Source organism: Trachymyrmex cornetzi, unplaced genomic scaffold (genome assembly GCF_001594075.2).
Source record: "Trachymyrmex cornetzi isolate Tcor2-1 unplaced genomic scaffold, Tcor1.1 scaffold538, whole genome shotgun sequence".
Lineage (NCBI taxonomy): Eukaryota > Metazoa > Arthropoda > Insecta > Hymenoptera > Formicidae > Trachymyrmex > Trachymyrmex cornetzi.
Genome location: NW_017299848.1, coordinates 1 through 9,418, shown reverse-complemented (window position 1 = coordinate 9,418; position 9,418 = coordinate 1). Strand labels below are relative to the sequence as shown.

At 39.8% G+C, this 9,418-nt stretch overlaps 1 long non-coding RNA gene across 1 annotated transcript; it reads left to right on the top strand.

Annotated features, from left to right (window-relative positions):
• Window positions 1–3,420: 3,420 nt before the first annotated feature.
• LOC108765790 (uncharacterized) lies at window positions 3,421–4,176 on the top strand. The gene is made up of 3 exons (XR_001940337.1): window positions 3,421–3,539; window positions 3,668–3,856; window positions 4,102–4,176. It is a non-coding gene; the product is annotated as an uncharacterized LOC108765790 (long non-coding RNA).
• The last annotated feature ends 5,242 nt before the right edge of the window (window positions 4,177–9,418 follow it).

Sequence of the window (9,418 nt, the reverse complement as noted above, 5' to 3'; positions counted from 1 at the left end):
CCGTAGCACGAGCCGACGAGCTAGTCCGCGCATAGGAGTCAGGTTGTTTCATGGCGGCCGAACTGGAACGTCTCCGGAAGGGAGAGATGCGAGTTATTCCGAAGGCGAGGATTTATGCGCTGAGTAAAACCGCGATTATTGCCGAAATGGAGATGCAATGTCTAGACACCGAGGGTACTCTGGACGAACTACGAGGCCGCTTAAGCGCATTCGTAGATTCCAATCCAGAGAATTTTCGGGCTCGGGCTCCACCGCCGCCGCCACAAGAGAGGCGAGCCTCCGAGGCATTCATGGCAAACATGACCTTTAATCCGTTCATCGAACCGACCGCCCCACCCAGCCCCGAGGACCGTCCTGCCAAAATAATAGACCGAATGCGCAAATGGGGGTTTCAGTTCGACGGGAAGGATCCGTGGACGTTCTTGGAACGCATAGAGGAGCTCAAAGAAGATTACGAGTTTATCGACACCTAGTTTTTCAAGGGGCTACCGGTTTTATTAAAAGGGGACACGCAGACTTGGTGCCGAGTAAATCGCCGCCTTTGGGTACACTGGGACGACTTCGTAGAGAGCTTCAAAGCCGCGTTCTTGCCGCACGCCGATGACTTCCAGTTATTGGAAAACGTGCACGCTCGGAAACAAAAACCCGGGGAAACGTTCTTCAAATACTCTACCGCGCTCATAGCCCTCATGATCCGTGCCGGAATCACAACCGAACAACGCCAATTAGAGTACCTATATCGCAATATGCACTTCTTGTACCAATGGCGTATTAGGCGGTACGATGTACGTTCAATCCAAGAATTAAGTCGCGAGGCTGCCACGTGCGAGCGTCTTACCACCCTCGAAAAAGCCGAGGGAAAAATTAAGGACGACGCACGCGAAATACAGGTTGCCGCCGCCGTATATAATCGCGACGAATGTTGCTGGCGGTGCAAGCAAAGGGGGCACACGCGATTCGACTGCAGACGACCACCGAAAAAGTTCTGTTCACAATGCGGCAAAGACGGCGTGCTCACCCGCAACTGCCATCCGCTACCGGGAAACGAGCCGCCGACCGGGGAAGTCACGGTCACCCCCCGGCCGCCGAATTAAGGTTTACGCCTCAACCGCACTTAGAGATACGCATCAGTGAATTAAGAATCGAGGCCCTTCTAGACACCGGATCCGAAATCTCATTTATCAACGGGACCACTGCACGCGAGATAGCACACATGAATTTCCCCATCGTAGCCGAGGTAGGGGAAGTGCAATTCGCGGACGGCCAGATCACCCCACTGCCCGGTCGCGTCAACCTGCCCGTCGTGATTGCCGGTCGCACACTTTCCGCATTATACCGACGTTAACGAACACCGCCCTGATCGGCGTCGATCTCTGGGCCAAGATCGGGTTCGTAATCCTCCCCCCCCCGGGTCCCTCCACCACCAGACCAGTACCGCTACGACCGCCGTAACGGAGGGACTCGCGACAGGAAGCGAGAGCGAACGCCGTCGCCTGGAAAATTTTTTTGGACTGAACTGCCGCAATTCGACGCCGTACAGGGCCCCACGCGCCTCGCGCAGTATCATATTCACGTCAAACCGAGGACCCGACCAATAAAGCAACGATATCGACCCCGAAATCCGGCCATGCAGGCCATTATAGATGACGAAGTCGAAGTGATGTTGCGCGAGGGCGTCATCGAGCCCGCGAAAAGCCCCTGGAGCTCCCCAGTCGTGGTCGCCAAAAAGAAAAACGGCCAAAACCGATTTTGCATAGACTTCCGACTCATTAACAAAGTAACCGAACTGGACGCGTACCCGCTGCCGCAAATTACGGTCACCCTGGACAAATTAAGGGGGGCGCGATATCTAACGACTCTCGATCTAAAGAGCGGGTACTAACAAATACCGCTCACAATCGACAGCAAACCCGTCACAGCGTTCACAATACCGGGGAAGGGTCTCTACCAATTCAAGGTGATGCCGTTCGGTCTACACTCAGCGCCGGCGACCTTTCAACGATTGCTGGACAACGTACTAGGGCCGGAACTAGAACCGCACGTATTCGTCTACCTCGACGACATAATTATTATTAATCGCACATTCGAGGAGCACTTAAGCACGCTCCGGGAGGTTTTCCGACGGCTCCGGAACGCGAACCTGAAAATTAACCCCGATAAATGTCGGTTCTGCGTCGACCGGCTCAAATACCTCGGACACATCGTCGACAAAGAAGGAATACGAACCGATTCTGAAAAGGTCAAGGCGATCGTCGACTGGCCGGTGCCGCGAACGGTGAAGCAGATTCGGCAATTTCTGGGCATTGCTTCGTGGTACCGCCGGTTTATACAGGACTTCGCTACCTTGGCCGCACCTCTCATCGCACTAACTCGGAAAAACGCTCGATCGAAATGGGGACCCGACGAAGAAGCCGCGTACCATAAGCTAAAAACCATCTTGACAACCGCTCCGGTACTCGCATGTCCTGATTTTACACGGCGCTTTGTACTACAAACCGACGCGAGCAATACAGGGCTAGGAGCCGTTTTAACGCAAAATTTCTCGGAAGGCGAGCGCATAATCGCGTACGCCAGCCGTACGCTAAACCAGGCCGAGCGAAATTATAGCGCCACCGAGCTCGAATGCCTCGCCGTCATATGGGGGATCCGCCGCATGAGGGACTACCTAGAAGGGTACCCCTTCACGGTCATCACGGACCATCAATCCCTAAGATGGCTGCAAAAGTTAGAATCCCCCACCAGCCGTTTCGGACGCTGGGCATTCGAGCTCCAGCAATACGACCTAGACATCAAATACCGAAAGGGAACGCTGAATCGAGTAGCCGACGCCCTCTCCCGTCAACCAATTACGGCAACCGCGACAGAGGCCCCACGATGCCCCTGGTATCAGAGGACCTTCCAGGCCGTAACCGAAAACCCCCGCCAGTACCCGGATTACGAGATAAACGACGGAAAGCTTTACCGGCACATACTACACGACCTCGATTTCAAAGAAACCCCGCCAGAACGACAATGGAAGCAATGCGCTCCCAAAGACCGCCGCGTCGAAATCATAAGGGCGAATCACGACGAGGTAACGGCCGGGCATCTGGGAATCGCGAAGACCATGGCACGCATCATGGGGGTTTACTACTGGCCCGGCATGGCCCGCGACATCGCGACATACGTACCACAGTATAAGTATAACCAGTAGCGGCACTCCGTAGAAATTAGCGTCGGAGAAATTTTACTGCGCATGCGCTGCATTACTACCGACAACATGGCGTCAATTGAACAGTAAATACAGCTGACACGAGGTTATGCATAACCTTTCCAGATAGGTAATACAATTAGAACCAACTCCGATTAACTTTAATCGATGATTGTCTGCTATTGAAAGTTACTCTTGATATTTTAGCTTTGAAAGTATTATATTTAAAAATATATATAATGGAACGTGTAATTGTTGGTGGTTTTATGTGTGCAATGCGTGACTGTAACAGTAATTCCGGAGCAGATTGTCATCTAAGCTTTTTTCGTTTTCCATCTGATTTAGAAAGGTAATAATTTTTTGATAATTTTTGATACGTATGTAATGTATATGTGTGTGTGTGTGTGTGTGTGGATGTGTATCTGTGTGTGTAAACACTGAATAATTTTTAAAATTACAATAATATATGTTTTAGAGCAAAATTGTGGTTACAAGCATGTGATATAAAGGAAAATGTTCCACAAAAAAGACTGTATAATAATTACAGAGTTTGTTCAAAACATTTTGCTCCTCATATGTTTTTAAATGATTTAAAAAATCGACTTCAACCACATGCAGTTCCAAGTTCAGTTCTTAATATTACCAATGATGTAACAACTGATCAGAGTGAGTAATCAATAATAATTAATTTTCTTTCATAATTGAATATTATATATTTTGAATATGTGTTACATATAGATATTTTTTAAATTATTCGACGTTATTATTATTATTTATTAAATAATAAAATAAATCTATAATATGGCTTAAATTTTGTATCGAATGTTCATTGTATTTATTTTAGGCTTGTTGCCCTTTATCTTATTTATATTTGAATTATTTATTAAATTATTTATAAAAACTTATTTTAGTAGACATTTCAACAGCAGACACTTCATGTTTTACAACAAATTTACAAGCAGATGTATACAGTGTTAAAGCCATTTCGCCGATAACATCGGCCCAGCAACGAGCGACGAATCAGAGGGCAACACACCAAGTACGACGAGAGCCTTTTTTCTGTGTCGAAAGACTCCCGTCGTCATCGGCACACAAACACTCGCTCTCGACGTCGACATTGCTTGAAAGTCGAATCAACAACGATTCGAAGCGATGAAGTTTCTCGAGCGATCTCGACGACCGCACGAATTAACGCTCCAATCCTAAACAATATGGCTTAAATTTTATATCGAATGTTCATTGTATTTATTTTAGGCTTGTTGCCCTTTATCTTATTTATATTTGAATTATTTATTAAATTATTTATAAAAACTTATTTTAGTAGACATTTCAACAGCAGACACTTCATGTTTTACAACAAATTTACAAGCAGATGTATACAGTGTTAAAGCCAGTTGTTCAACAACCAATTTGATAGGTAAAATATTTTTTAACAAAGAAGTTTGTTAATTTTGGGTTTTATTTGATCTATTTTAAAGATTTTTCAATGTTTACTTTTCATTTTAGATGTTGATTTAAGCATAGGTTCAACTAAAGATTTTAATTTAACGAATTCTAAAGATGATAAATCAACTCAAACCGAATTAAAATTATCCAGTTCTACTCCAAGAAAAGAAGCTCTCAGAAGAAAATGTGAAGCTGCAGATAAAAGAGCAAAACGCACAAAACTAAAATATAACAATGAAAAAAATATAGATAATATTACTTTTGACGATTTCCAAAAACTTCTTTATAAATTTCATCCAAAACCGATAGCTGATTTCATGAAAGCTCAAGGAAATAATCTCGACAAAAAAAGAAATGGTAATAGATATACTAAAGAATATAAAATGTTTTGTTTGAATTTATATTTTAAAGGACCCAAAGCTTATAGAATTTTAAGTAACACTTTTATTTTACCATCGAAGAGAACACTTGAACGCATGATACACGGACTTATAATTTCCCCTGGTATAAATGATATTATATTTGAAAGACTTCGGATTAAAACTGAAAATTTACGTCTGCTAGATAAATATTGTTGCATTTCCATTGATACAATGTCATTAAAAGCAAGTTTATTTTATATTATTAACAGAGATATGGTGATTGGATTTCACGATACAGGTTATACTAAAAGTTTTTTACCTGCATGTAATGCAGCGATAATCATGGTCAGAGGTTTGACAAATAAATTTAAACAACCACTTGATTATTTTTTTCTTAATTCAACTATAGATGCTGATGAATTACGAACAATTACTATTGAATGTGTTAAAAGACTTCAAAGCATAAATTTAAAAGTTGTTGCTGAAGTGACAGATATGGGAACAGATTATGTAAAAGCATTTAAAAAATTAGGTGTGACTCAAGAAACTCCTTATTATATTGTAAATAGCCAAAAAATATTTTACTTTTTTGATCCACCACACCTTATAAAAGTAGCTAGAAATAATTTATTAAATAATATTATTAAATCAGAAAATAAAATTATCTCATGGCAGCACATAAAGAAATTATATGAAATAGATAAAGAAAACATAATAGATTAGTTCCTAAAATAGCTCACGATACACACATTTATCCCAATAATTTTCAACGAATGAAAGTAAAATATGCTGCTCAAGTTTTAAGTTTTTCTGTAGCTTCTGCTATTAATACTATGATTTCACTTGGATATTTGCCGACATCTGCTAAAGATACATCAGAATATGTTGAAAAATTAGATGCCGCGTTTGATATTTTTAATTCATCATGTATTAAAGGAAAGAAGTCAAGTAAAAATGCATTTATAGCCTCAGAAGAGCAATTAGAATTTTTAAAATCATTAAAAACATACTTCTGCAGTCTTAAAATTTTTACAAAGAATGGCATAGATATTACAAAAAAAGTTAATGTATTCAAATGCTGGATTCAAAATATAAATAGCTTAAATCAAATGTGGGAATATTTACAGGAAATTAATTCAGGATTTCAATTTTTATTAACGAGACGTATCAATCAAGATATAGTTGAACATACATTCGGAGAGATTAGAAATTTATCAGGTAATTCATTCAATCCAACTCCAGTACAATTTTATTACTCTTTTAAAAAATCATTTGCTACCAAGCATTGTTCGGTTCAGACAGGAAATTGTACTTTAGATGTTGAGGATTCAGAAATAGATATGGTGACTAAAATAACACAATTTCAACACGAAACTTTTGTACAAAATACATCACTGCAAAAAACAGTACCTATTCAAATTGATGACCATGATTATCGACAAAAAAAAGACGTAATTGAGGAAAATGCATTTTATTATATTTGTGGTTACCTTATGTCAAAGAGTTTGAAGAAACATTCCTGTGATATATGCGAGAATTTTGCCAAAGATATTGACAATTTTAATTATAATAGATATTATACATTATTTAGAGCAACAAAATCTACTGAAGACAATATGTATGGCGGATTATGTGTTCCAAATCAAATATTTGTAACCTACGTTGAAAATTTTAGATAATATTTTTTTAATCATTCACGTACGTTTATTTTGAATGAATCCGTTCTTGTTTCTACAATAACTCTTTTAAACACTGCTGTCTGTCCTCACGCAAAGATTTTCCAAAAACATATTTTATAAAATTGTACGCAAGAGTTCGTCTTTACTTCGAATTAAAATTTGCAAACAGGCGATTTAAAGGTAAAGAAAGAAATAAAAAAGTTATAATATTGAGTCATAACTAATTTATCAAGTGGATGGATATGGATTTAATTTTCTTTATTTATATGTTTTCTGCATTCTATGTTTATATGTTTTCGTTATTTTTTAATCATAATTAATAATTAAATTAAAAAAGTATATATACATATGTTGGCTCTTTTCTTGCAAGTAACATTAAAAAATAATGAAACGGCCAAAAAAGAGTAATAATAGATGTGATATGAATAATTATTTGTTAATATTTCATATACTGTATTTTACGAAAAACAGAGATAAAATTTTTATTTTTGTTATTTTTATAATAAATAAATAAAGTAATGTCTTTATTCTTAGTATTTATATTTTTTTATTACATCCCACGTAATTATAATAATTTATGGGTATTTTTAAGACTTTTTACTTACAATTAGACATACCCACTTTCATAATTATGAGTACATATGTTTAAAATAAAAAGTATTTTAAAAATTAATACTTTTCGTATTGTTACTTCAAACAAAAAATAATTTTTATAAAAAATGCCAATAAAATATATTTTGTCTAATAATTCTTTTTTCAGATGACTGAATTCCTGCCAAAATATTTAATATGTCAAAGATGAGAATGCCAAATCGATCAAAGTTAGATGTTTCAAATAATACATTAATATATAATATATTTATTAAATAAATTATTTTAATTTTTAAATAGAATAATGAGAAAATTTTAATCATTGATCAAAAAATTAATTGGCACAATATATTGACGCATTATAGATACATGTCATCAATCGAAATTGTATATTAAATTGACACATTATACATGTTGTAATTATTCAAAATTGTATATTAAATTGACATATACATATTTATAATTAATCGATTAATAATTAATCGAAATTGTACATCAGTTTCTAATAAATAAAATAAAAATGATAAATGTCAGTCGTTTATTATAAATATAATATTGTATTTAATATCATTACTATTTTTTTATTATTGAATAATTTATTTTTTATTTTTGTATAACTATATTTTTTATTTTATTTCATTTGCAAATTTATAATGGCTGTGTTCTAAAATTCATTTACAGCGCTGAAAATCTATGGTTTACGTTACATGCACTATGGATTTTCAGCACTGACAGTTAATTTTGGATCATAATTAATATTTAATTAATAAGATATGAATTGCAGTTATTTATATGATATTAAAACATTTCGTTATATTGCTGCTCTTTTTCACAAATTTAAATGTTTGCGCGTTACTACTATCAAGAATATGGTGACATGACACGTGATTTCGGACACCAACATCAAAGGGACCGACACGAAGTGCCGCTACTGGTTATACTTATACTGTGTACGTACGCAGTTGCCAAAAATGTCAACAATACAAGGTCCTGCAAACGAAACCTGCAGGTATGCTGCACACGATCCCTACGACTCGCCCGTGGCAACACGGCACGATAGATCTCGTAGAACCCTTCCCGCGCTCCAAGAAGGGACACGCGTGGTTATTAAATATGCAGGACAGGTTCTCGAAATGGGTGGAACTCCGGCCGCTCCGCCGCGCAACCGCCCCCGCCGTAACGCAGGCGCTTTCCGAAAGTGTCATACTTCGCCATGGATGCCCGGAGACTATAATCTCCGACAACGGCACGGAGTTCAAATCACGAGAACTAGCGAAATTATTACGCGCCTTCGCGATAAATCATACGTATGCGCCAGCGTATGCACCACAGTGCAACCCGGTCGAACGAACGAATCGCACCGTCAAAACGATGATCGCGCAGTACGTGGATCGCAACCATAAAAACTGGGACGAACACCTGCCGGAACTACGTTCTCGTTTAACACCGCCCGACACGACGCTACAGGATATACACCGGCATACCTAAATCTCGGCCGCGAATTACTGTCACCTGTGAATGCGAATAACGTGCGCCAGGGCGCCGCCCAACACCACCCGCCGACACCTCGAGGAGGCGTACGAACTAGTACGAATAAACTTGGCACAGGCTTTCCAGAGACAGCAAAAATATTACGATTTAAGGCGGAGGCCATGGAAGCCGAAAATCGGCGATAAAGTATACAAACGCGAATACCCGCTGTCAAATAAAACCGCGGCATTTAACGCGAAGCTAGCTCCGAAGTTTAAAGGACCGCTCGAGGTGAAGCGCGTGGTGTCACCTGTTGTCATCGACCTGCGAGACCATAACGGCCGATGGCACAGGCACGTCCACGTTAAAGATTTAAAACCCGCCCCACCGCACGACCCGACAAATGACGACATCGAAACCGATAACGAATAAAACACAGACGAGGATATCGACGACAGCAGGGATGACAGCAGCGACGAACTGTAAACAACGACCCGTACCGTACAGTCGTCATGGAGCCGTCAACGGAATCAGACGATATTCTAAAAGCGCTCGACGAATTCCTGCACGAGGAATACGACCCGGAGCACCCCCGAAGGGGGAGCCGGGAGGATTGGCCACCACGCCAGTACCGGCCACGACCGAACCGCCACCCCGGAAAGCGGTGCCAGCGGTAGGGT